This window comes from Octodon degus, unplaced genomic scaffold, assembly GCF_000260255.1.
Source record: "Octodon degus isolate 3935 unplaced genomic scaffold, OctDeg1.0 scaffold00023, whole genome shotgun sequence".
NCBI lineage: Eukaryota > Metazoa > Chordata > Mammalia > Rodentia > Octodontidae > Octodon > Octodon degus.
The window spans coordinates 17,140,082-17,167,715 of NW_004524599.1; the positions used below are offsets into that span (position 1 = coordinate 17,140,082).

General features: G+C 38.9%; 1 protein-coding gene and 1 pseudogene across 2 annotated transcripts in view; one reads left to right on the plus strand and one right to left on the minus strand.

Annotated features, from left to right (window-relative positions):
- Gmds (GDP-mannose 4,6-dehydratase) overlaps window positions 1–27,634 on the plus strand; it is a 577,953-nt gene that overhangs the window by 157,752 nt on the left and 392,567 nt on the right. The gene's annotated exons all lie outside the window — the stretch shown is intronic.
- On the minus strand, window positions 23,218–24,161 carry LOC105741794 (annotated as a pseudogene).

A 27,634-nucleotide genomic window follows, 5' to 3' on the forward strand; every position in this document is an offset into this window, starting at 1 on the left:
TTATATGTAACCTGGTTTTAATTATATAATTCTGTGTTCCAAGTTTCATTGTTTTACATCTGTGATTGATACATTGAGATGTAAAACCTCTGAAATATTCACCCAGGTTTTTGTGTGTGACTTTTTCTGTGGGAAAAGAAATAAAGTAACTACATCAGTGTCTTTATGGTCACGTAAAGTCAGACTTCTCAACAGACACCTAGTCTTTTTGAGCCTCAGTTTCTTCATCTTTAAAATGGCTTTGTAACCTGGAGAAGAGTTGTGTGCTTTCCAAGTCTTCTATTGAAGTCTTGTGTTTTGTTTTAAAGTAGTATTATGCCTGTCAATATATATATATAAATTATATGTCCTGGCTAATGTCAGCATAAGAAAACATAAGGATAAAATTTCTGTCACTTTAAAACTGTGCATTTTAGAAAGAATTGATTGACCAAGTTTAGTATCTAATGGTTTCTCTCAAGAAATATTCAGAATCCTTTTGAGAAGTATGCTTATACCCTTTTAAAAATTAAAAAAATTAATGCAGAGTAGTGGAAACTTGGGTATGGTAAAAGCATTATGCTCCATTTTGTCAAAAAGTACAAATTGAAGTTGAGTGCTCTGTCAGCTGTTAGTGACATTCTTAGCAAAGAAAAAGTAGTATGTGCAGATTTTTTATAAAATAGAAACCTGGATAAATTGGTTTTCTGAATAATATGTATTGATACTTTTCTAAGAATTAAATAAAATGAATATGCGTGCATTTTCCACAAATTGATTCTGAAGCATGAAAATAAATTAAGGTGCTAGTGTTAATTTGTTTCTTTAGTTTTAATAGTTGTGTCTTCATTAGAAATTACAAACAGTTATGGTACAATCTGTTGAGCTCCAGATTTGCTCATCAGAGAAAAAAGGAAAGAACAAACAAACCTCTTTTCACGTTCTTCCTACTTTGAACATGAAGGCTGTGATTATGGAAACTGTGCTGCTAAACACTGTGGTGTGTTCAAGTACAACTTTCCAGACATTTCTTTTTAATAAACTGTTGTTACTTTGTTCAGGGGAAAGTTGTTTGTTTGGGGACTTGGTTATATTTAAAGTACATGTTGAGTTCGTAGGCTAATAAGCTGGTATTGGTGGCTCTGCTGATGGAATGCTAAATGAGAGTTTATAATAGCAAGGATAGTTTATAGCACAAATATAGATGATGATTTTAGGGAACAAAAAGTGAAAGTTTTATAAATGCGTTTTAAAGAGATACTGTCAATTGCTATAGCACAGTAGAAGTGTATCATCTGGTCAAAAATAAAAGTTAAAAAGTTTTAAAGTGTCTGTTTTTTAATAGGGTGGGGTTCGAGCCCAAGGCTTCACACGTGCTAGGCAGACACACTGCCAGTGAGCTGTTTTCAGTCCTTTAATTTTTTTATTTGAATAAATAATTGCTGTTTATTCTTAGAACTTGTAAAAGTCAGAGAAAAATACTCAACTCTATTAGGATTTTTTCTTGTTAACTATTATTGTACTTAAGCCTTATTATCCCAAGTGAATGATTCTAGTATTTTCAGTCATCCAGATTCTGTTTCCAATTTAGTGGTATTTTATGCAGTCAAGGTAGCAAACTTATTTCTGAGAGTTTTTATTTTTAAGGTTACTAGTCTTCTTTTAACCCCAATTAAAACATTCCTAATATATATACTCTGAGCTTTTATATTTCATTATATGTCTTGTATAAATTTTCAAAGTTTTGTGCAGTATCTGCTGTAAGTATAACTCAAATGTTTATGTAAAAATTCTATTTTCCACTTTTTTCCTATGAAATTACTGATAGCAGCTGGTGTTAGAATTTATATACAAATGCTTAGATTAGTATTTATTCTTTGCTATCTACAATAAAAGGTAAAATATTTTTAGATATGTCATTCTGTTTTTGACTAAATATTATTTAAAGAATAATTACAAAACATTGTAATCTTTTCAATGTGTTAGACTTTTTTTCTTACTAATATAAGGAAATATTTAATCACTTTTTGTGTGTCTTTTTAGGTTTTTGGCAACTTACTGATCTTTTAAAATAAAACCTATGGTATTGAGTTTAGAAAGTATTTGAATGTAAATTATGGGTTATAATTAAATTAGATAACAACTTGTTTAATGGACATATTCTTTATTGTCCCTGTTCTGACTGTAGTCTGGTGCCTTCCTTCCTACCTTTGGGAGATCCCGCTCCAGTCCTTTGGTCTGGGTGTGGGCCAGCTGAATCTAGGTTGGCGCACACCTGGGGTCGCCACAGGTCAGTGGGGAGGCTGTGGGCAGAGCTGGGGTGTGAGAGAAGGCTCGTTCTTGTCCCCTTAACTCAGAGCTTAGCCTTCTGTGCCTACTGCTGCTCACTGGCTTTGTCAAGGTGTGACATGGATGGATTGCTTGGAATTCTTTCAAAGCCTTTCCTGTGTAAAAACGATGGCAAAGATTTCAAGCATTTGTCAGGGGCCACTAGTACATGTTGTGACAGCAGTTCAAGGAGAAAAAAGGTGGATTTATTACTAATAAAACATTAAAGCCCTTATATTTAAAGCCAAACATAATTTACATCCAGTTTCACCCCTCACCGCTTTACCTGTCTACTTTTGATTTAAACACCCCCCCTTCTCTTCCCAGAAGCATTTATCCTGCCCCTGGCCATCCCCCACAGGCCACCTCCTTCAGCGCATAGGTGGTAAGGGGAGTTGTTAGAGAGCTTTGACTAGAACCATCTGTTCCACAACCCTCCCTCAGAACAATGGGCCAGGCGCTATCTCCTGGGGTTGGTGGATGCAGTTATACACAATGATAAAATAGAACAGCACAGTTTGCAGATTCCAGAAATCTAGTGGTCTATAAACAGCTTCTTTTGGATTTCTGTGTATTCTTGAAGTGTTTTTTGTTCATTTATTACCTGTAATGCACAATCTTGTATGGTTTATTTTTTTCCCTTTCAAATAGCATTTTTTTTTGTTTTTTGCACAGCATAATATTATTAAGGTGATACTTGTTAAATTCACATTATTTCTTAATACAGATACAATATATATGTCTAGTAACTTTTTGAAAACAATTTATTCCATGACTCTTAAATATATGGGCATTTCTTAATACAAAATTTCCATTTGCTAGAGTAAGTGATGGGTACATGTATGTGTGTATGCAGACATTTAACTAAAATGTAGAATACATTTCGTTTTGATGACATACCTTCATTTTGATTTATTTGGGATTTTGATGAGACAACGGCACTTTAGAACTGCTACCCTCTGTTTGAATGAGGAACTTTCCTGTTGGCACAAGGTCTTCACTGCTTCTGTACTAGTGAGAATTGTTTTTTTCTCTTGCTTTTAGTTAGTCCAGAATTATTGAGCACTATGTGAGTTTTATGTTGAAGTATTGTTAAAAACGAACTGAATTGCTTCTAATAATTTTGAATTACATTTGACTTTCTAACAGCTTTTGCCCATTTTCCTAAAAACAGTAAACCATTGCTGTAGCCATTTCCACTACATCATTTAACATCAAGTTCTTGTTTCTGAAACAGACATTGAATGTTTCTCACATTAGGTTGTACTTAAATAGCACTCGAGTTAGTAATATATTATGTTTTCTTAAAGAAAAACACATTCTAGTAATAAAATAGAAATGGATTAAATTTACATACTTATTTGGAACCATAAAATGCATTGATTTCTCTGTACATTGCACTCTAAAGCAAATTGGATGTGTAACAACCTTAATTTAAGATGACAAATTAGAATGCGCATTTATAATTATAAAATGAAACTTATTTTACCTTAGAATTATTTGTAATAAATTTCAATATTTGCTGGATATTAAAGATTTACACTGTGAACCGGCAGAATTTTGTATGATGTCGTGTCTATATCTCTGACTAATAACGCGTAAACTCACTTCAGGTTTCTAGATATTCTAGAATTCCTGTGAAGTGCCTTTTCTTATCCTTTGTTGATTTACTACTTCAGTCTTTTAAAATTGCTGATTTGTGGGAATTCCTATTAATCTTTTATCAGTTACATATGTTGTAAATGCATTCTTTCAGTTTGCCACTCTATGCTGGCTTTGTCTGTGGTATCCTTCAGAGAACATAAATCTAAATTTATGAGGCTGTCCCCTCTCCTTATGGGACTGTATGTGGCACATTTGAGAAATCTTCTTGGATAACATGCTTCCCACAATTGTTGGGAATCTTTCAGCATCTTAATGGGTTGTTCAGTATGTTATTGGAAGGATTCATACACTAGAATTAGTCCACATTACCTCCACGCTTCCTCCCACGAAAATGCTGTATAGTATATACACACTGATTCACAAGCAGCACGTAGCCGTGTGTTTCACGATTCTATGTCGCTGATTTTCAGATGCATCATTTTGTCATACACTATTGGGAAAGATGTTTTATTCATGTGTACAGCTCAAAAACAAAACAAAGTATTAGCAAAATGATTTCTTTGTGAGAAAATAAGGAATTTTAGACATTGCCATTTGCTTATTGATGTCCAGAGTATATTTTCATTTCTATGAATGATAATGCTGAATGATAGTGTTATCAAGCTTAATATGTGTAACGCTTGCAATGTGCACTGTTTAAAGTGCTGATAGCCTGAATGGTGATGATTTGGCAAGCACATGGTCAAGCAGTGACAGCTACAGCACAACTGCCTGGCTGACTGTGATTGTAAAGTGTAACCTGATTTCAGAGGTCTGGAATTGACAAAACACCTTCCATAGAAAGCATGACATTCTGTGCTGTGTTGTAAAGTTAGGTGCACGTTTGGGAGAAGTGCCATTGAAATTAACTGAAAAAATAACTATTTGATTCATGAAGAGGAAATTCCACATAGAATCCTGTTTTATTTTTGGTGTTGGTATAGTAATGTCTCCTGTACTGTCCCTCAGCTGGCTTAATAAATCATGAACTCTAGTAGCTGGAAGCAATCCTCAGGCTGTATATCCTCACCTTTTGGATAAAGGAGGAATCTTTCCTGAGCTCCCCTGACTACTTAGAAGTGCTCATCTCCTGTCTGGGCATTAACCTCCAGTGATGATGCTGGTATCTTTGCTAGCAGCTCTTCTGCGTTTGGACTGCTTTCTTGTCAGAAAGGTCTTTTGAATATTGATTCTGGATGGGCTTCCTTGTAATTTCTTTCTAATACTTCTTTCTAGTGTTCCCCAACCCCCAGGCTGCACCATGTTTGTCCACGCTGTTCCTTTTTTCCGGGCACTTAGTTGATGTGTGCCCTGTGCAGACATGGTGCCAAGCATAGCATGTGGCACTCCAGGACCATCCCGTCTTCTGTTTTTTGGGCCTTTTGGAACCATATTTGTTTTACTGGCCATTATGCCATGCTGTTGGGTGAGAACTAAAACACCTAAATTTCTTGAGTTTTTGGCTTGTTAGCTATATTTCCTTTTGTCCTACTTTACTATTTTTGCTTTGGTCCTTTAAATGTCTATTAAGCTGCTATGTTGTTGACGTTGGTTAAATTTTTCCTGTCTTTGGAGAACAAATAAAAAGCCTTAGGCTGTATGCAGTGTCCAACGTTGTCATGGCCATTTCTAGCATTGCGGTCTCCTAATTTCTGAAGCACACTTTCTTCCCACATCTCTGACTTGCTGGCTTATGTGCCGCATGGGACAGACTGAAGCTACCCTGTGACATCTGGTGGAACCTTCCCTGTAGATGAATGTTGATGCTGGTCTTGTGATCTCACAGGGAGTGGTCATGTAGCTAGTTTAGGGTCTCCCCATTTTCTCACTAGGGCCTGCATTTCATTATCCTGTCTACAAGAATATCAGGAAGGACTTTATCAAGATTTCAAAAATGTGGGGAAATTATCATAGAATTATTTCCTGAAAATCTGTTTCCCATCCCCTCCCTCCATTCTATCAGAATTTTCTAAATGTTTTAAATGACATTTTGTTTCTATATTATTGAATTAATAATACCAGAGCAAATTGGAAAACTGAAAAAAAGTTGCTAAAATTTTTAACAGTAGAACCTCCATTTTCCTGTTTTTTTTTTTTTTTTTTTTTTTTTTTTTTTTTCCTGTTTCCAACAGGTCTGTTTTTGAGGTAAACGAAATCAAAATATGCATTCAGTTATATCTTTTTAGAGTGACCTTTAAAAACAAAATCACTTTGTTTTGGTGTTTTGCACATTTCAGTGGCTGCATAATCTTACATGGTCTTTCATCTTGAAGTATCATGCAGGATAATGAATTTTTAACTTTACATTTATATAAAATGATACAATTAAAATGCAGTTTCATACTTACTTGAGTTTTCTCCCCACTTATAATAGAAACAATGTCAGTTATTAACTACTTCTGTTAGTTTTAGGGGATTAGATTGAATCTCAGCAATCTATTTAAAATGCCCTGTATATTTATTTTTGATGCAAATCTATATTTTTATTTTCTCATCAATTTTTATCTTTCTTAACAAAATAAAAAGGTTATATGAGAAAAAAAGGGGGAGGTTGGCTTATTTATTTGCATCTGTGTTTTTTCCTGTCCTTTAAATTAGACAGAATGTTTTGTGGTCTTGTGGATCTATTTTTCCTTTTAAAATAAAGATTTCTAGAAGCCCTAGAAGAGTAGTAGAGGCAACGTTTGTTTGGGCTTAATTCATAATCCATCTGGTTATATCTGGAAAGTCTGGTCACATTGGAAATTTTTGACTTGGTGAGACTATAGATTTCCTGCTTTTCCTTGTTTTTGTAGTTTTGGCATATTTCAGTGAGCAAGTTCAAATTATAGCCCAGAAAACAAGATAATAGTTTTTGATTTGTAAATTTGTAATCTGACAAAAATTGACTTAATACATACACATCTCCACGTTTCCTGATAGCTATCTTTCTTTATCTATCATTCTACTTTATTGAGAATATAATTTACGTTGCTGTTCAACTTTCAGTTACTCTCCCTCCACAACCCTATGCTGAATGTGCCTGCCATACATCTATGGAGTTTTTAGATGAGCTTTTTGTTCTTAGTGGGGAGAAATGCATTGGATCCTGAGTTTTTTCTGCTTCAGTCTGAGAGCATGTTTATAGTACTTTTTTAGGGATACCAGTGATGTATACTGTTGTCTGTGTTCACTGCCAGGAAGCTTCAGACGTGTCTCTAGACATATAGGTAGAGAGTCTCAATGTCTTATAAAAATTACCTATCCTGACTCTGATATATGAATATTATTTGCCCATCAAAATAAACCTGCCTAAAGCATGACAAGCACTAAAGCTGTACCAGACATTATGTAGGTATATAAAAGGAATATAAAGATAATGATCATGGTCTCTGTATTTTTTCAAACTTTAATGTAGTTAGGTATTTTTAATAGAAAACAAAACAAAAAAATACTGCATGATCTGGGAGGAGGGAATGATTATTTTTAAAGATGGGAGGGGATCAAGGAGAAAGGTACCAGGGAAATTGTAGAAAGGGCTTTGTTGAATTCAAATGACTGAAGTTGTACTTTGCCAGGTGGTCAGAAAAGGAGAATGATTCAGAGGGAACAGCATGGGCTGAGGCATGACTGTATAATGGTGCATGGAAATTTAGTAAGACTAGTAAGCGCACCCTGCGAGAATGCTTGTGACTCCTAGTACTGCTTGTCATGGCAGTCCATTCCAAATGCAAATAGTCCTAATTGAAAAGCTCTCTCCTTGTAGCTTATTATACACCCATTATCTCTAGGTTATTTTGGGGGAGGGGGGCTTGGTAATCTGTGTGAATTAAATTAAATTATTTCGTGGCATTTATGCTTTTCATCTATTTGAAAAGGATTATGTAGATACCTTGTCCCCCAGCTGTGATGTTGATCTTTACTCAAGGTCATGCAGTCCTGTTTCTCGTACTTGTTCTTCCTATCTTCTGGTTTCAGAGTCCTTTAAGTCTCCGGATTCTTACCTGTTCAGCATATCCCATTTTTCTTTATCTTTCTTATGGTATAGCACTCAGTATCAAGAACATTATAGTAGGTTCCTAGAGGAGTCTTGAAAGAAATGATTGGTTCTTGTTTTTTCCTGGTGACTAAACTATGTTGGACCAAGATTGTGAAAGCCTATTTTGGTGACCATATCAAACTGTCTCCCACTGTCCAGTTCCATTAAATGTACTTAAACTGTACTTATAGCCTATTATTACTTGACATTTATTGAAATCTGGATAGTCCAAAGAAAACTGAATAGAATTTGAGTACCTAATAATGGAAAATGCAAGTACTAAATTCATTTCCCCTGAAGCGTTTTAATGTGTTTTGATCAGCTGAACTTGTTAACTGTATGAGCCTGTGTTTTATACAGCTAATGGTATTTTGGATCTCCTTTTGATATGTGTTGGTTTCACATCTATCCAAACATCTGGTGAGGATATTTTAGACCACATTGGATTTTCTATCAGCATACTTTAAAAGTAAGCAATTCCAGCTAAACATTATGAAGTCTCCTGTACTATAAACCAAGGAGCAATTTAGTTGGCAACTCTAAAGTGGAATGTAGAATGAAAATGAAATGAGATAAATTCCCCCTAGAGGCAGTCCACATTGTACACCCTAAAGGGATGAATGCTGATATTGTACATAAAATGTGCTTTTATAAAAGCTTGGAATTTCCAAATATTTATCATGGCAATGTTTTATACTTAAATCACATAATGAATATAGTGTCATTTTTCCTTTTAGTTCTCTTCGGCTATAGTTTGAACTAATAAGTGATGAGACCTTGAAACTTCAGCTAAATCCGTCTTTGATATTCTAAGCCTATATTCTGCTTTGGTTATGGGGGGTTGTTCAAATTACTTCATGCCATTATAAACATAGTAACAGCTCAAATATTTAAAAAAAATTTGTTTTAATTTAAACTGGTATCAGTATCAATCAAAGTGTCATTTCAAAAGCTAGGTTTTTATGCCACCATAATTAAGGCTGAGAAACAAAGGTTTTTCTGTTGTTCAAGCTTGTGATTAGAATCCTAGGGAGCAATGTAAAGTAGCTTATTTATAAGTTTATGAGTTTTTAAAATCTATTTCTATTTTTCAGATTGTATGTTACTTTAAATATTTAAGAGATATGTTGATATTTAGCATTTACATAACTGAGCAGTATTTTCTATGTTTTTGCTGGTTGATAGCTTAATAAAAACAGTGGTAACTTTGTTTATAAGGGATGAATATGCTAACTGTCACATGAATATGCTAATCTCAGTTTTTCAAATACTCATTTTTTTCTAAGTGTAGGGATTGCCTATATTTGTTTCCTATTTATTGCCAGCAGATTTGGAATGAAATACTGCCTTAGTTGGTTACAATACTTTTTGTGCATGGAGATTTGAATTCATTGTTTGGTCTTTATCCAGTAGAATTATAGACTAGATTGTTTTGATCAAATTATTGCTGGGAGTAGCTAAAAATGTAGGCTGTACAATCCTTTAAGATAACTGAAGAACTAACGGATAGTGAGCCATTAGTAGTCAGTATTTATGGGAAAGTTAGGGAGGTTCATCACGTCTTCAAGCTTTTTGGATGCTGAGCGCATTTGTCCGTTTGACAAGTCAGAACTCCGTTTTTGATAGTCCTGTTTGATGAAAGCAACAGAAATGAAAGCATGACAGTCTTAGGTTTAAGATGAATTACATATAAATCTTTATAGGAAAACTGCCTTGGTCCTGAGCAGAGCTAAGAGGGAGAAGTATTCCTGAGAAGGTGCAACCACGAGTAAGCCCTCCAGCACTGGGAGACCAAACGCATATTGCTAGGGTAGTCCCGAAACCTTTAAGCATGGGATTTAGTTTTAGGAGCTCAGGAGCTTATAGAACACTAGGTTCCTGACAGGAGCTAATAAAGTTAGTCTCTGGAGGGTGTTACCACAAGTAAGCCCTCAGAGTCATTTTTAAAAAGGCAGTGAGCAGCACAGAGTAAAAAAAATGACTGGACATTTAAGGAAAAACTTTCTAACAAGAGTACTTTTCTCCACATCTCTTTTGTCTTTTTAATAAAATATTTCAATTTATGTATTAATTATTGAAACTGTCCTGTTAATCAGTTTTGAAACTGTCTCATTGCTATTTGTTTCTCAATAAAATAAAAAAATAAAAAAAAATCATTTTATGTATTATTTATGTATTTGTTTATTTGGTACAAGGTCTTACTGCACAGCTCAGACTCCTAGTGGTCCTCCTGTCTCAGAATCCCCAGCGTTGGGATCACAGGCGTGCGCCACCACTCCTGGTTTCAGTGGCCGGCATGGCGTGCCCCTCGTGGCACGGGGTACCAGAATCAAATCCTGGTCCTCGTGCCTCCCAGGAATGTGCGTAGGCCCTCAAGCTACCCCCCAACCCAGTCTTTGCTTTTTAATGTGCTGCTTAGTTTGCCTCCACTTTCTCTTTATTTTCACCACATATACTCCAGTTTTGTAGCTCTTTAGTGTATTTTCCAGTCGGCACCTTATTTGAAGACTTTTCAATTGTGTTTTAATTCCCAGTGCTATTGCTGTGGTCAAGTCCTTATTATCTCACAAATGGGTCGTTGTTACAGCCTCCTCAGTGACTTTAGTTCCCATGTTCAGTAGTAAAGCAGGTTCAGGCTAATTAAGTTGCTTCTCACAATTCTTTGGTAGTTTATGAAAATTCCTAAGCATGACATTTGATTTCCTTGTGATTTGGGCTCAGAGGGTTAAAACATTGTAAGCTGGGAAAATGGTTAAGAACACTTATTCATGTGATTCACTTCCTTACTAGGTCACTAATTATAAACTAATCTTTTAGCTGTTTGAAGAATGAGAGTTCTTTTGTTTGGTTTTAGTATTACTGGTATTTTATATGGTGGTTTTTACATAAGAATTGCTAACAAATACTCAGTGAGTAAATTAATGGTTAAGAGAAAGCAGATACTGATTTTTTGGCTGTCCCCATTGCCTCTATCGAGGCTCAGGAAGAAGGGCTTGCTGCGCCATGCTTGGTGTTGCACCATGGGTTGTCCTTTGGGCTTCCCATTTCTCAGTTTGCCACCAGTGCCTTGGACTTCTGCATCTTGTTGGCATTGTCTGTTTGGGCTCAAGAGCCGTAGGAGAAAGAGAAAGAGTGTTGCCAACCTAAGCCCCTGCTTGTGTGCTGATGTGAGACTGGGCTTTTCTTCTCTTGCCCAGTGGTACTTTGCAGCTCCGGTTTAAATTTGGGATCAGAAATGACCAGTTATTTCTGTTATTTCTGGAACCAATAACTATGTCCTTTACTTTAAATAAATCTGTCAAAAGAGCCAGTAAGAAATAGTCAACCTTGATTGTGGATATTTCATTGAATCTGAAACTTTAGTAAAAATTAAAATTTCTTTCATGCTGATATTTAAGAAAAGATAAGCACAGTGTGTTAGGTTTCAGAATAATTAAAAGTCCAACGTACTTTGCAGTTCTATGAGAGAAACAATGGGACTCTGAGAATCCCAGTATGGTTATAACTATTTTACTGATAGTTCTATTAGCATAACATTTATTAAGTACTTAGCTGTTTTTAGGTAGTAAGGTTAAAACAGCTGTCTGTTCTCATATCTGAAAGGCAAAGATGAAATCGTAAATGCAAATACAACTTCAGTCTCTTCTGTTGAAGATTTCTTAATAAGAATATTTCCACTGAGATTGTTTACTTCTCAATGTTGTGGCAACTTCCTGTCCTATAGATTATTAACACCACTGGTTATGTGTTACATTTGCAAGACCAAATTCTTCAACTCAAAAAAGTAACTATAATTAGGATGACAGTGGCCCCTCTGGCGCATATATGCTATAATTAGGGTGACAAAAAGAAAGTAAAAGTGTTTGTACTTTCCATATGAAGAGAATAATTACTTCAGACAGAATTGTGAGGACTAGCAATTGTTTTATGAAGTGTTCTTTTAATCAAAGATTCAATCCTAACATCTTGTCATTCTAATCTGTCCTAGCTGTACTCCTGAGAATCCCCTACGTCTGTTCATTCTGGGTGGCTGCACCGGCCATGTGTGCAGCACAGTACCAAACATGTTCTTACAGTAGGACTAGAAAGGCCTTTATGAGGCCAGTCACTCAGACTCTCATAAATTACATCTGTGTTAATAATTCTTTAGTATTATTGCTCAACATTGCAATACATTTTTATGTTAATATTTTATTTGGAGCAATATTGTGATTTTCCAAGTGATTTCTCTTATGGAAACTTGAGTCTATGAAGGACACACACAAATATTTCAGAACCTATTTTTATTGCTCTAGACAGCAGCAAACACATGGCAACAATAATGTGCTAAAAGGAAAACCATCATAGACGGCTCAAACATTCTTTGTCAAAGTCCTTTCATAATCTGGGTCATAAAGGGCTTGGAAGTGCACACTACCACCTCTTCACTGTGTTATTTGCTGCCAGCATACAGCCCAGGAGGAAAATAAAATACATATAGCTGATGCACACAGGCAGAATAAAGTCTATCAGCAGCTTTTTGTAAAGTATCTATTGCATGAATTGAAAACACATAAGTGCTGGGAAGCAGCCCTCTCACTACTGCAACAGATGAAGTCCCCACGGTAGCCAGGAATCCCCAGCTTTGGGGAGGGAGGATCAGGAGCCAGCTGCCTTTTCCTCGTAGGCTCTTCCCTCCAGGCCTGAATGCAGCTACTGCCCTGCCAGTGTTCCTTCGCAGTTCTGGAATCAGTATCTGTGCTGTATTAAAATGATGTGACCCAGGATATATGGGTCATAAATTTCTGTTGTGTGACACTAGATGTTACTTTGAATTGTGTCTTAGGACAAAAGAAATGTTGCTGTTAGCAGAGGGATGGGAAAAGGAAAGGGCATTCAGGTGGGGTTTCAGAGATTCTGTCCACTGATAATGGGGTTGGTCAGGGCACGCAGGAAGTGACACTGTCTCAAGATGCCAGATTGCTAAGCAGATAGGATTTGGGAGACTAGACTAGAATGTTAGTAGAGTGTTATTCTGGGCGTCTTCTCTGGAAAGATAGGAGTGTGTCTTTGGGATAGCATTCATTTTCATGAAGGTAGACCAAGCAAAGTATGTGGGATAAAAGTAGCCCCAGTGTAGCCCCTGATCCCTCACTCTGGCCCCACGATGCTAAGAGTTGCATGCACACATTTTATTTAATCCTTTCCTTTAATCTCTATTACATTCCACATTTGATTGGTGAAGAGATAAGCTTTGGGTATTAAGATCACAGAATTAGTAAATAAGGAAGGATCCTGATTTGAATACAACTTTGACTCTAAAAAGTCTAAAGATCACGATAATCTTTGCTTGTTTTGATGAGACTGACATGTGGAAAAGTTAGAAGAAGGCACATGTGATTGCTAAAAATGCTAGAAGATGCATCACAGTTAATTGACGAATAATGTTCTTAATTTAATATGCAGCATTATAATCAGAATCACTTGACCTAGTTAGAAGTGTAATTATGCTCCTTGGCTGCTATGGGGCTAGTTCACACAGGGGAGCTCCTGAGCACTGATTTAGCTATGAGGAAACAGGTGGAAAGTTGCAGAGGAATTGTTCTGACTGACCACAGGTTCCTATAGTCATAGAAGCGAGTGTAGACCTGCTTAGAGCAGTGTGACCTTCAGTGGTGTGGCAGTATACTTCATCCAGGAGAACAGTGCTCCTTGACAGTGCTTAGAAACTGCTCTCCGTGACGTGATTGCAGCACCTTGCACTTGTGATCTCACTAGGCTGTTGGAACCACTTTCTGAGCAGCGTGTTTCTGTAGAAGGGTCACAACTATCCATGGCCTTCCTGTGCTTGGCTGTAAACTTCATCTAGGAGCAGTTGGAGAAACTGGACCAGGCCCAGAAGATTCTGTACCAGGAGATGGTCCTGGAAGCCTCAGGCACCTGGTCCAGGGGTATTCTGTTCCCAGAGCAGGAATGGCCTGCCTCTTGGAGAGTATGAATCCTACAGTTCCTGTTCAGATGAAGAGTCTCACGTCTTCACTACATCCATCATTGCAGATATTTCACTGGAGATCACTTCTTATCACCCTTAAACAGAATTTCCATGAATAAGAATTACACTTTATGCAAGTTAATTTTCCATTAAATTTTTTATTTTTGTTCTGAAAAAAGAAAGAAAACTACAGGTGGCTTGGGGGATGATAGTGAGAGGATAATAAAAGTAGTATGACCCATAGTATGGATACCTTGTGGGAAGAACATAAAGGAAGAGCAGAGGACAGGCTCTTTGAGTGTGGTGGGGTTGTTGTGAAGATTTCTAGTTGAACCTTCATAGATTGAAGGATTCCATGACATCAGGTAAACATGGTTGTAGAAGAGGCACACTTTTCTGATGTGACTATGTTCATGGTATTTTCCCAGACCTCATTTAATTTGCCTAATAAAAACTGGTATAACTTTGAAAAGTAATAGGTTTGCTAAATTTTGTAGTGACTGCTAAGCCTGATTGTGGTTTGATATGAGTAATGGAAAGGCTGATTCCTTTGTTCTAGAGTGTGAGGAAGTTTCTGGTATAGGGGTTGGCCTTTTCTGTATGCTGAAACTGTACATAACCAGCCCTCTTACTTTTGGGAAGTTGAATTCAAGAATTTTATCTGGATTATTTTATTATAGCTACTTGCAGCAAAATGAGGGATAATTGACTAACCTAGGGTCTGGGAGCTATTTTATAGATTGGAAAATTGGATCTCCATCAGCCACTTGAATAAATAAGCAGTTTCTCAAATGTGAGCCCAACCAGTTGATAGAAAAGAGTGTACATTTGGGGTGCCTTGTGATCATTAGTCTATCATGGTCTATATGATTTAGAAAATCTTCCCTCCCTCAAAATTCAGAAACCGAGAATGTAGATGCTCCTGTATTGTAAGTGTTTTGTATGAGAAGTGTCTGTGAGGGTGAAAGAAAAGGTTAAGTGACATATGATCAAGTGCAACTTTTATGCTGAGATCTGAGACTTTAGCCAAGAAAGTAAGTTACCTGCATTTATTAAAAGTAGGGAGTCTAGCACAATTTTTTATTTTTTTTTTTTTGCATGTAGAGAACATGTGATGAAATATTGTTACTTTGGTTTCCTCTCCCCAGGACTGTCCTTGAGACATATAATTACGGCAGGCTGACTTATGAATCATTATGTTTTGAATATTGTTTATATTAGTTTTTCTGTGTCTTTCTATTCAAGTCATAGTTAATGTGGGAGGTTGTAATGTCTACCCCCCAATTAAGTGGAATGTTTTGTTAAAAATAGACCTCTACTTGAATATTTCTGTCAGAAATCAATAGCAAATGATAAATATACCGTAATTTAAAAATTACTTGATGATGGACTTGCCCAATAAACTGGAGTTACTTTAAGAATGCTCAAATAACCTGAAGACTTGGGTGAAATGGGAGACTTGATTGTACAATCAAAGCAAAACTAGCTTTCTGGGGCATGGCATGACCTTCAACTTCTGACCGTCTCAAAGGTGTTTGGCCCTCTCTTTCAAAGCAGTTAAAATTAACCAAATTGTCAGAAGAATTATGTGGTTAGTACTCTTAATGGATATTTCAGTTACAATGAGTCTGATTTGATTCTTCCTTCCTAAACAGCTGTTTTGGGTCTAATTTTTCTGCCCATTTCATTTAATTCAATAATCTACTAGAATAATTGAAGTTATGTCCATGGTTTTTGTTTTCGGGCTGCCCCAGGTGCTTAAAGAGTTACAGATTCCATAATAATGCTAACTTAGATGCAGAATATTCTGTTGTCTTGGGTGATCTAGGCTCAATTTAGGTTCAAACTATATGGATGGAGTTATAAAGTTTTATGGTGGAGTAACTAATGGTCAACTTGGAGCACCCAGCTGAACTGAATCGGTGTGGTGCTGTGTGTGGAGGGTCCACCTGAGCATTGTTGCCAATTGCATAAAAAAGACAACTGGATAGGAAGATGGTGTGTTGTTGATTCTCTTGGAGAAGCTTGCCACACTGGCTTTCTTGATACAAACTTGGTTATTCTCATCATCAGAAGAGCTCGGGTCCACACTGTTGCTGAGGATGGCTGTGGTTCTCTTTGGGGAGCTTTGGCCCTCACTTTCAGCATCACTTTTTGCCTCCAGTGCATACCCTTCAGCCTGCTAGTGCAGACTTCCTAGCGTCCACCCATCTACACTGGGTCTTCCAGGGTAGATCCTTGATACAGCCTTGGATGAGACATTGCCTTGGGCTCCAGGTCTTCAGCTGGATTCATGCAGGCCATTGCCTTTGGATCCAGGCCCTCGGCGGGATTCTTTGGGTCTCCAGTGCATGGACAGGTCTCCTGCATTTGACTTTCTGGGTGAATATTATAAAATGATCCTATAAATTAGTGGCCTGTATTAAATCTATTCCCTTGTAAGCCCTGAGCACTACAGGGTAGTATAATTTAAGAAACTGGTGGTCATTTTATTCACGTCTGAAATTGTCTCAAAGTCTTTATAGGTTAGAGATCGCAAATCCTAAGTTGGGCTGGTCCGATGGTAGTGGGTTATCAGAACTTATTAACATTGGTGTCAAATCCTAAGTTGATTGGAATCTAAATTGCCTGCTTTTGATCTCATTGTATGTTTTTAACCCTTGGATTCCAGATTTGTTAGTGATTTGGAGAAATTGCTTAGATTATTTTTATTAAATCTCTGAAAATTTGGGAAATAGTTTCCCTCTTTGCTTTATAAATAAATTATGGCTTTAAAAAGCAATAATTTTATTCTAGAAAGGGGATAAAAAATAAGATGAATCCTATATCTGTATCAACTTCCCACAATGAGTGTAATCATTCCTATAAACATGTAATTAAAAAAAGAGTAAACTACTTTCTTTAAGAATACTGCTTAGAGGATTGGGGATATAGTCAGTGGTAGAGCACTTAACTAGCATTTAATGCCAGGCTCAATCCCCAGTACTGCCACCACCAAAAATAAGTGTATAACTCTCTCTCTCTCTCTCTCTCTCTCTCTCTCTCTCTATATATATATATATATATATATATATATATAGTGACAAGTTTTGGATTCTTACTAGTAACACATTATATGCTGTGAAATCTTTTATCCATATTGGGTTCAATTTTATTACTTGTCCAATAAAGATGTTGAGTGAGAGCAATGTTTACAGTAAGGAATATATTATATAAAACCTTTCAATATGTATGTGCTGAAAACAAAAGTTCTGGCAAAATAATATGTAGCCTAACAGTGTTGAACATATTTTTATAAAATCTCATTTCTTAGCTAATTTCAGAAACTATAGTGTCTTTCAGTTTGATAAGCGGTGAATTAGATGTTCTCAGATGACACTTTCAGTATTAGGATTTTAAGTGCAGATTCGAGCTTTAGTTTTATTAGTTTTGCCCCAAAAGAGCCTCTGAAGTGTTTAGCAGTGGACAGGCACAGCCCTTATGCATTGTGCACAGCTGGTGCCTAGCCTGTGCCCTGAGATTCAGTGGGGAGGAGTGGCGGGTGGGTGGCTGTTGTGCCAGCCCAAGAGCCACCCCTGTCAGCAGTGACACTCTACTGCACACTGTCTTCTGCAGACTGTGCCCCATGGTAGTGGCCCCTCGTTCAAACTGAAGTCACTGGAACTCGAAAGGCAGGAGTAGTAGAGCAAATGGATCAGGAAAGAATAGAGCCAGGTAGTACTTGCCATTGTGTGATCTCACTTTGCCAATGTTGAAAATATATTTGAAGTACATGAGGGAGGTGTTGAATGGATGAACATATGATGAATGTTAATCAATTTGAAAGGTTCTTCGGAAGTACATAGATATTCTTTCTCTCTCTCGCGCGCGCACTCTCTCTCTTGCTCTCTCTCTGTAGTGTGAAGTTGAGAACACATACTGTACCATACGTCTTTTGACCTCATTACTTTTCTTCACCTTGAATTTTATTGCTATGCCTGTAGATTTCTTCATAGGTAGCATAAGCAGTAGAAATGGTTTTCTATCGTATAAGACAATGTGGTTGTTTTCTTTTGTGGCCAGATATCCCAAATTCGTGTTGGTTGTGAGGTTGAGTTAGATGTTGGCTTAGTTGCATGACAGGCTACTCAGTTGTAGTTCCTGGGAGTTAGACCCTTCTTCAGTGGGTGGTCCTGTGGAGCCTACCTTTGTGGTTATACAGATACCATTTGCCTTGTGGGCAGAAGAGGGAAGGGCTCTGCAATAAGCTCAGCAATTCTGGACTACCAAGGCCAGCACTGGAACAGGTAGACGTGATGGAGTGTTTCATAGTGAAGACCCTCTGGAAAAGAGAAGGTGGGGGCCCAAGTTCCATTGCAACTGTTTGAAGTCGCAGGAGAGCAGTGAATATATCCGTGCATGAGGACTGCCCCTGTGCCTTTCGGGAGTGTGGTTGGCCCTAACACTAAGAGGCAAGTTCTTAGTGTGCCATGTCAGAGGCCTAAAAGCTGCAGAGCCCACTGTGTCCACAAGATTAGGTAAAGGAGGCCTCTAAGACCCCCAGGCAGAAGATGGTCAGTGCAGCCCTCCTGTGGTCCTTCCTGTGTCCTCTGGGCATCTGAGGGAGCAAGGGTTAGGCCATCTGCCAAGCCATGTGAGGAGCACACAGAGTTGTCAGCAGGACAGCTTCACTAGTAGGCACACCATGCCTGAAGCCAGATGCACCCTTTGTGGAGATCTTGAGGGTTATCTACCCCCAATTTTTATTTTTATATTCCACAGAAGTCTTAATTTTACGAGTATTATATTCTTCCTTCAGAAGTTTAAAAAATAGTATGTGGGTTTCTCACTGAGACTCAGATATCCTATAAGACTAACATTTTATAAACAAACCCTTAATGTAGATATTGAAATAGTTTTTGTGAAACAACTATATAACCCTGCCATGTAGGGGGAATATTATCTCAGGTCTACATAACATTAAGGCTTCTTTTAGTTATTTGGTTAAGCCATATAAAATTGCCATTTTGTAGCCCCCAAATAGGCTATGAAGTAGGATACTGATTTAAATATCAATAGTATTACAGTATCCAACATAATAATTTACCAGATCAAATACCCAGTAAGTGAAGGGGTGGTATTCTAATCCAGCTCTATGAGCCCCAAAGCCCATCCTTGTTTTCCCACTGTTTTGCAGGGCTTTCTCTGTAGAATTTACTCCCATTTAAGAAACTATGTACATGGAATATAATAAATAGATATTATCCCACTGTGAGAGCACATTCTAGTTTGGCAAGAGAAAAATGAGAAAGTGGAGCTCAAATGGATGCTTGGTCATTCATAGAAAACGAACGTGAAAATATAGGTGAATTAGGATTTCCATTGGAGGGGTGATTTCAGTATAACTTCTCAGTTTTCTTACTGTAGGTGGTATTTGAAAATTGTAGTTACTGAACATTCATAGGTTTGAACTCTGAAGCACCATTTGACAAACAGCAGTTGAAAAGCAGCCATATAAGCAGAGTGCCCAGTTCTGAAGGGTAAGTTTCTTTCCCACACATCTGTCAGGACGTCTTCTGTCTACAGGCTGAAGCGCTTTTCTTGCAGGATGCCCTAATGATGAAGAGTAACTAGATATGTTTAGAGAAGGTGCCTCCCCAGCGCAGCACCACTTCTGAGTTGGTGGGTGACACTGAGCAAGTTAGCAGGAGTTGTGACAGGTGGGGGCTGTATTAATTTTCCTGGAGCACTGACTGTCTAACATAAACATTCCAATGTCAAAAACAAAACCATTAGTTGTTGTTTCTAGGGAAGGGTCATCCAGCTGCAGATGGCCAAAAAGTAGGTATGCAAAAGGAAGGCAGTATATTAATGTAGAGTATCTGAACCTGAGATAGAGAAAAATCACACACTCATCTAGTTTAAACAGATAGAAGTTCACAGATGTGTTTGTGATTTTACCGGCTATAATGCTTTCAAATATTGAAGTGACATCTGGAGAGGAAGATAGGGTTCAGATTAGAGATGGTGAATAACAAAGTGAAAATGTTGTTATTCTAGCAGTATACAGATACTTCATTGTGCTTCTCTCTGCTCTCTCCAGATGAAATGATCTTGAAAGTGCAATGTCTGTTGTTCTTGGCATTTATTGATTTTGTTCCATGCAGTGTGAAGGATCTACTGCTTCGAACATGATGAAATTGAAAGAAGATTGATTTTGGATGACTTCCAGTATCTTTCCTTAAACCTCAGTTTGCAGAAATTGCTCACTCAAAAACAAAATCATAATTCCTAAAATTTACTCCCTGCTGCTATGAAACCAGGACTTATAGGTCATGCTCCTAACATCTTAGAGGACTGGAACTTTCAGCAAATTCTGGAGCAATATTACTCCTGTTTTTGATTGGTCCATTTTTTGAAGAATGGCTGAGCGACCTGAGATCCTCTGGAGCTCTGTAGATACCTCATGTTTCTTGAAATGAGTTCTGGAAAATGGTTTGAAAACTTGACAAGCTATGGCAATGAGGACTTATAGGAGAAGACACTTCTCCCTCAATTTTTAGATTTTGAACATTTTAAGGGACTTAAATTACAGAAACAAAATAATTCACCTTTCATATAAATAATTGGCCCACATTTAAAATGGGAAGTATGTAGTGCCTGTTTCATATGACATGAGTTTCTTTGTTGTGTGAAGGAAAACTTGAATATCTGAAACGTAGAATGAATCCATGGCTGAGCACACACACACACACGCACACGCACTCGTCCCTGGCGTGGACCTCCTCACTCGTGAGCTGATTTCTTCATCATCGTAGAGTGTCCTTGGCACGCAGCAGCAGGCTTTGCCATCATTTATACTTGCTTTTTCTTTATGGTCTTATGGTGGCATCTGCATTTCAGAGGTGAAAATGACACCGGGGTATGTCATGTGCACTGCCTTGTATCACGTGAAAAGTACGAAACATAAACTGCTCTTCATTGGACTGTCTTTAAATTGGTCTTTACCATCACTGGGCGTGTATTTAGAGCTCAGAAGTTTTAAAGATGGCTGTTCGTATGGCTGAGTAGAAGTCTGTGGTTTGAGGCTTTAGAATTTTAATTCTTTTAAAGTGTAAAGTATGCCATATACCCTTTTTTACATAGTGTCTTTAGACTTTGGTGTAAATGCTGAGTAATAACTGAATGCTTATTCTTCTTTAGAGACTGAGCAAGTACAACGTCTGTGTCCCCTGTTTTCTTCATTGCTCTTTCATCCGTTTGCACTTACTGCGCTTCTGTTAAGTGTGAGGTAGCTGTTTGTCCTATGAATGTGACAATGTGTGGGTTATACAAATGTGTACAACATCATTTTTGTCCTGAAGAAATTCACTGTCCCTTAGGGTGGATGGATTTAGGGAAGGGATTTATGGAGTGCTTCACTCTGGCCTCACCCTTGGCCCCTTTCTGATGATGGAGTAAATGGATCCTCAATATTTCTTAGTTGAGTTCAACTCATGGGATAAGAAGCCTCAAAACTTATGTAGAAAAAAATAAATGAAGATGACTACTATTGTCTGTATTCTAAGACATAAAAATTTCTGATTTGGCTTTTATAGATGTTTAATTGGGGGAATTGAAGAGTTGAGGGCTGTAATTCTGGTTTTCACTCAGTTAACACCTGATATGTAAGTGGGACTTTCGTGGACGGTGAACAGAGCAAGGCACTGGAAAAAGATAGGAATCTTTGCCTTAGCCTGGAGGAAGTCTTTTCTGTTGTTGGGTGAGGGAGTCATTTCTGGAATGAGGGCATGGCTTTCTAGTGTGAGCAGGAGTGTGGAAACACTGCTCCGGCTGACTCTAGCATGTGCATCCCTCCTCACCAGTGATGAGGAGACCTACAGGAGTATGGTGACGTGGTTACAATGACAGCCTCCCCTTGTCCCTAAAAGAGCAGGAGAAGGCCAAGTGCTGAGGAGGGTTGCACCCTAGCCGAGCATTAGCTGGCAAAAAAAGCCAGCCTTACTTGGCTGGAGGCTGGTGAGGCAGGACGACCTCTTTCGTTTTCCCCATGCCACCCCCTCCACCCCCGTTCAGGAGTCTGGATGTGTCAGGATGTTAGCCCCAGTGACTAGGCTACAATGAGATGAACAGGGGGCCTGGGCAGGAATAGGGCAGGACGAAAGAAGGAACTGGGCTGGGGAAGGGCAGCGTGGGCTCCCAGGTACAGGGAAGAGCCAGCTTTTCCTCACATGGACACAGAGTCCATCAGCCAGCTACAGAGAGAAGAGTAATGGGACAGTTCAGCAAAGACCAGCATGTGTCAAGTGTGAGTGGAGAGCTAGAAGGTATTTTTCTTTCATCTCCCTGGACTCTTCCTCCCTCTGCTCCCCTCCACGGAGGTGACTTTTAAGCATTTTCTTAGTTTTGTCTTTTCTTAATCTCATTTCTAGTATGCATTTACTAGGTATCAGCACACTGAAAAATACACTGATCACATGAATGTAATTATGATTACAAACTAGTAAGTTAAATTTTTAAATTCTAGAATAGTAAATCATTCCCAAAGGCAGAGTTGCCTTTCATACCTTGTTATATGAAAACATAATTTATGACAGGTAATAGAAAATCTTTGTTTTTTTATTGTATTAGAAAGCTGTTTTATTAGGTGCCATCTGTTTATGTTTTAAATTTGTACAAAATCTTTTCCATGTGGTCTATATTATTCATTCTTGATACCGTTATTTATAAATCACTTATTTATATGACTCAATTTGTCCATCACCTGGATATGTGACTATACTAACATTTGTTAATTCATGAGTATTTTTACCAGTAATGTTAGGGCATTAACAAGATTTATTTATTGCTGTTCTTTTTAACTGCTTGGGATATTTTTAACTTTCAAACAACTTTTCCCGGCTTGTACTCTCAGTGCATTTGAAACACAACAAAAGTGATTTTTGTCTTCTTGTGGAAGCAGAACAAATTGTTTGACATAATGACAGGTGGGATATAATTTAGGGCTGTTGAGACATTGGGTTCCACAGTGCTTTGTTCCTGCTAGATTGTGTTTTGACTTGCATGTTTTGGACAGCCATTGTGGCCTCTACTTCCTGCTGAGCTTGGAGCTGCCTGCAAGGATGGGCCTCCTAAGGCTCTTCACTACAGTGCAGACACTTTCTCAGGCATTTTATATATTCATACTATCATAGTTTGATTTTGGTATTAACATTGTGCATAGTATTTACTGTGTTTTGGTTTTGTTTGATTTTATGAAGTCTCCCCTTATAAGAAGCATAACCACTGTTTATTTTTTTTTGTTTGATGAATAAGTTTATTGGTCTTTATTTGAAAAATCTTCATAGAAATTTGGGTTAACTCTCAGCAGCACGCTCCTGAGCTCTGAGGAAGCTTGCCTTCTTTTGAGCTACCTGATCTTTCTTCTGGACAAGAGACATTTTGGGATGGTTCCACTTCTTTTTAACTTCTCTCTTCAGCTTCTTTTCATAGACTGAATTCTCTCGTATAGCAGCATGAGCTTTCTCATACATCTCCTCCATCATGTCTGGAGTTACATTGTTCTTCATGTACTGAGAGAATTGTTTCTTGTAAGCATCTTCATCCTCTTCCATTAGGTAGTGCATATAGTCTGTGACATTCTGACCCATGATGTGCTTCTGATGTACTTCTGCATTAAACTCCTTGCTTTCAGAATCATAACCGGGGAATCATTTGGTGCTGTGAGGGATAGACAGGCCTCCATCCACGGCACCCTTTAGGGCTCCAAAAACCTTATTGCCAGTTGTAGTTCTGGCGAGGCCTGCAGCCAAGTAGCAGGTGAAGGCACCAGGCTTGCCATCAGTGCTTTCCACATTGTACTCATCTCCAGTCACCTCCACCTGGCCTTCATAGATCTATCCAGGCCAAACCTATTGAGAGCCTGCGGGCCAGCAGCAGGCCAGTACAATATGCTGCAGCAGAATTTGTTGGGCCAACTTTCACACCGTACTTTGGTAGTTCATGTGCATATGCCGCACAGACTGTCATATCCACTTCAATACGGGCATAAGCAATCTGACAAATGATATCTCTGTTAGTTACATGAACTGTCATCCTGTATTTAGGTGTGTTGTACTTATTTTTGTCCTGTATTACCAAGCGTTTCCTAGCATAATAATCAGTTTTGCCCTCTCGTCTTCTAAACTTCACTTGGTATCTCTTAAAGTAGGCCTTATTCTTGACAACCTTAACAAAACCCATCGTGTGTAATATAGACCCGCATCTGCAGGCCTACACATACCTGCAGGCCAAGCAGCACCACAGGGGGAAAAAACATAACCACTGTTTATAAAGGTGAATTTTGTGCTTTTTGATTTCTTGCCATTTTAAGGAGGGGAATGAATGTTTTGATTTTTATTTATTTGCAAATTAAAAAGATATAACAAACCTCCACTACTCCAGGTAAATGAATTTAAGAAATCAAAGATCTTTCTTTTGCTTATTGGGTATTGTTAATATATGTAACCACAAGAAGTGATGAAAAATTTAGGTTGGTCTAAATTTTGAGGTACGTTAAGTGATTCATAATCCTTTCTTCCTCCTAACAAAAAGATATCTGTCCCATATCTTTTAAATTCCTTGCAGTGTATACTGTGTTGGGGAGGTAGCTGTGATGTAGGTAGATAGACTCTGACCACCTGGGCTTGGATGGTGCAGGTAGTACCATGGCTTATTAGGGAAATCACCAGCTTTATAATATCTTATTACAAATGAGTTTTAAAGCAAATGACAATAATAACATGTGCAACAATGGTGTACTTGCCTAGCATGCATGAAGTCCTAGGTTCAAACCCTGGAACTCATACACACACACACACACACACACACACACACACACACTGCAGTTATTGAGTGCCAAGTGCTTTGTCAATGCCATCTCCAACCCCTAATTGTGAAAAGGCACTGTCTGTATTCTCATTTATAGGTAACTGAACCAAGGCTCTGAAAACTTGATTAGTTTTTCCTGTTTCATAGACTTGCTGTGACTTTTAAAACTCTAGGCTGTTATATGTTGCCAGTTGCTCTTCTGTATTATGGCTCATAGTTTGGACATAGGTCTTCGACTGATGTTGTTAACTTGTTTTTAAGATGAAATCAAAGCATTTCCATTTAAAACTTAGTGATTTGGATTATTATTATTATTATTATTATATTTTAGGGAAGAGTCTACAGGATGTTCAGAGTCTTACTACTAGATTAGACTCGTAGTAATCCATCTGTTTACAGCCTCCCAAGTGCTGGGATTACAGTTGCGCTCCACCACACCCAGTTTCAATTGCCATCTCAGCGTGCTCTGAGATCTAACCCCCAGCCCCTGTGCCCGCTTGCAGGTGCTTTAATCTGCTGAGCTATTTGGCTGGCCCTGATTTGGATTATTAATAGAGATTTGTTTATTTTGTTTTGTTTTGCAGTAGCAGGGATCAAACTCAGGACTTTGCATTTGCCAGGCAGGCGCTTAAGCTGCTGAGTTATATCCCTGGCCTGAAAATTGTTATTTTTGACACTTTATCTTTGCCCTTTTTAAATAAATGAAAGAAAAATGATTGGTCTCGAGTTTTTACCAGCCACTATTTTGAATGCTGATAATACATATAGTCACTAAAGCAGAAGGATTTGTTTTTTTGTTTTGTTTTGTTTTTTAAATTATTTTTTCTGCATTTTAGGGAAGGGTCTACAGGGTGTTCAGGGTTTCACTACTAGATCAGATTCAGTGATCTGCCTGTTTACAGCCTCCCGAGTGCTGGGATTATAGGCATGTGCCACCATTCCCAGCCTCAGTTAGTCTCAGCATGGGGCCAGCAAGGCAGGCCTGGGGATCAAACCCCCAAGTCCCTGCTTGCAGGCATTTTAATCTGCTGAGCTATTTGGCCAGCTTTGGGGGGATTGTTTGTTTGTTGAGACAAGATCTCACTACATAATTCAGGCTGGCTTTGAACTCAGTATGTAGCCCAGGTTAGTCTCGAACTCTCAGCAATCCTGCCTCAGCCTCTTGCTTGTGGGGACGAAAGGTATGACCACACCGGCAAGATGTTACCACTGCAGTTTTAGGCACACAAGTGATTGGTAAATGCTTTTCTTGAACCACCCAGAGACCTGAAGCTTTAAGACCCTTTTTCAGCCTCCCCAAAGGCACCAGCTTCCCACTCCATCACCTGCACCCTCTATCCTACAGGTACTGAAGAGAAATTCACGTCTTCTCAGGACTCAGCAGTGTGACTGTTGCTTTCACCCAAGAGGGGTGCAGGCATGTGTTCCCTGCTGAGGGACAGGCTGAAAGAGAGGATGCCAGGAAAGTCCAGAAACCTGGTCCTGCTGGGTAAGGAAGATGTTGAAGGTTGAGAATCTGCTTAATTTGAAACACTGTAGGAGACAATAAGAGCATGTCTCTGGGGCCCATTTGGCAACGAGGCAGCTTCCCCAAGCTTCAAGGGTGTGCGCACATGCTCCTGAGGTCAGCTGCTGCTCCGTGCTCCTTGACTCATCTTCCCAAGTAGGGTACTTCATGGCCCTTGCTCAGCTCCGTTATGTCGCCCTCCCCCCCCTTGAGTTTTTTTTTTTTTTGGTGGAACCAGGGATTGAACTCAGGCCCTTGTGCTTGCCAGGGAAGCGCCCATTCCACTAAGCCATCTCCCCAGCCCCTTGAGGTTTCTTTAGCTCCTTTCAAAACCACTTCACCAGACCCACACCCTCTTCCTGCTGCACCTTCTAGGGCTGCCTGTATTGTGTGCTCAGCAAGCACCAGCTGAATGCAGTGGATGACCTTAACTGGCTTGAGTCGTTTTGGCTGATTATGCTGAAGAAAACATCAGAATATTTTCCCAGTGGATAGGACTCCCGGTGTCTCAGCCCAGTACGAACTCTCAGCTGGAGCAAAGGGAAGTTCCCCGGATGCTGGAGGGGGGCTAGGCAGCACCTGTCCATTGCTGAGCTCATTTGCAGTGTCCTTTCTGCAGGACACAGCCTGTCCAGCAGCAGCAGCCAGCCTCTTCCTAAAAATCTTTAGTGCCAAAGATCTAGGGAACCCTACATCAATACAGAAAGACCAAAATCTTCATCTAAGAGTGCAGGTGACAACAGGACTGGCTAGCCAAGGAGGGGCGAGTTACATGCAACCCATCAGGAGGCCCAAATGAAGAGCCAAGATGTCACAAAAGGCTAGTCACCTGGGCCATAGCAGCCTTCTTCCCATGGCAGGGCACAGCCTTCCTTGGCCCAGGTTTCAGGACAGCCTGCTTTTCTCCCTTGTGGACCTAACCTCTGAATGTGCCTCTGGTTTGTCACCAACACGTGCAGCATACACCACTGGAGGCCTGCTCCGAGCTCACTCAGGACTGCAGGACCTGGCTTGGGTTTCTGGCTCACTCCCACAGGTGTACCTTCTAGGGCATGAGGGTGCTGTTTCTTTAATCATCACTCACCACTTTAATCCTTACCTAAAGTGAATTAAAGGGACGGTGGTCAGGCCAGCAGGATAGCTCAGCAGTCTATTGTGCCTGCTTAGGCAAGTGCAGGGGACAGCAGTTTGATCCAGCTCCGCCCTGAGGGTGGGCTGTGCCGGCCAAAAATCAGCAAACTGAGAACAGAATCTCTCCTGGTACCAAAGTCCAAGCTGCTTAGTCTGTCCAGGGCTCACCATGCTGTTCACAGTAGCCCTGAACTTACTTTGTGGCCCG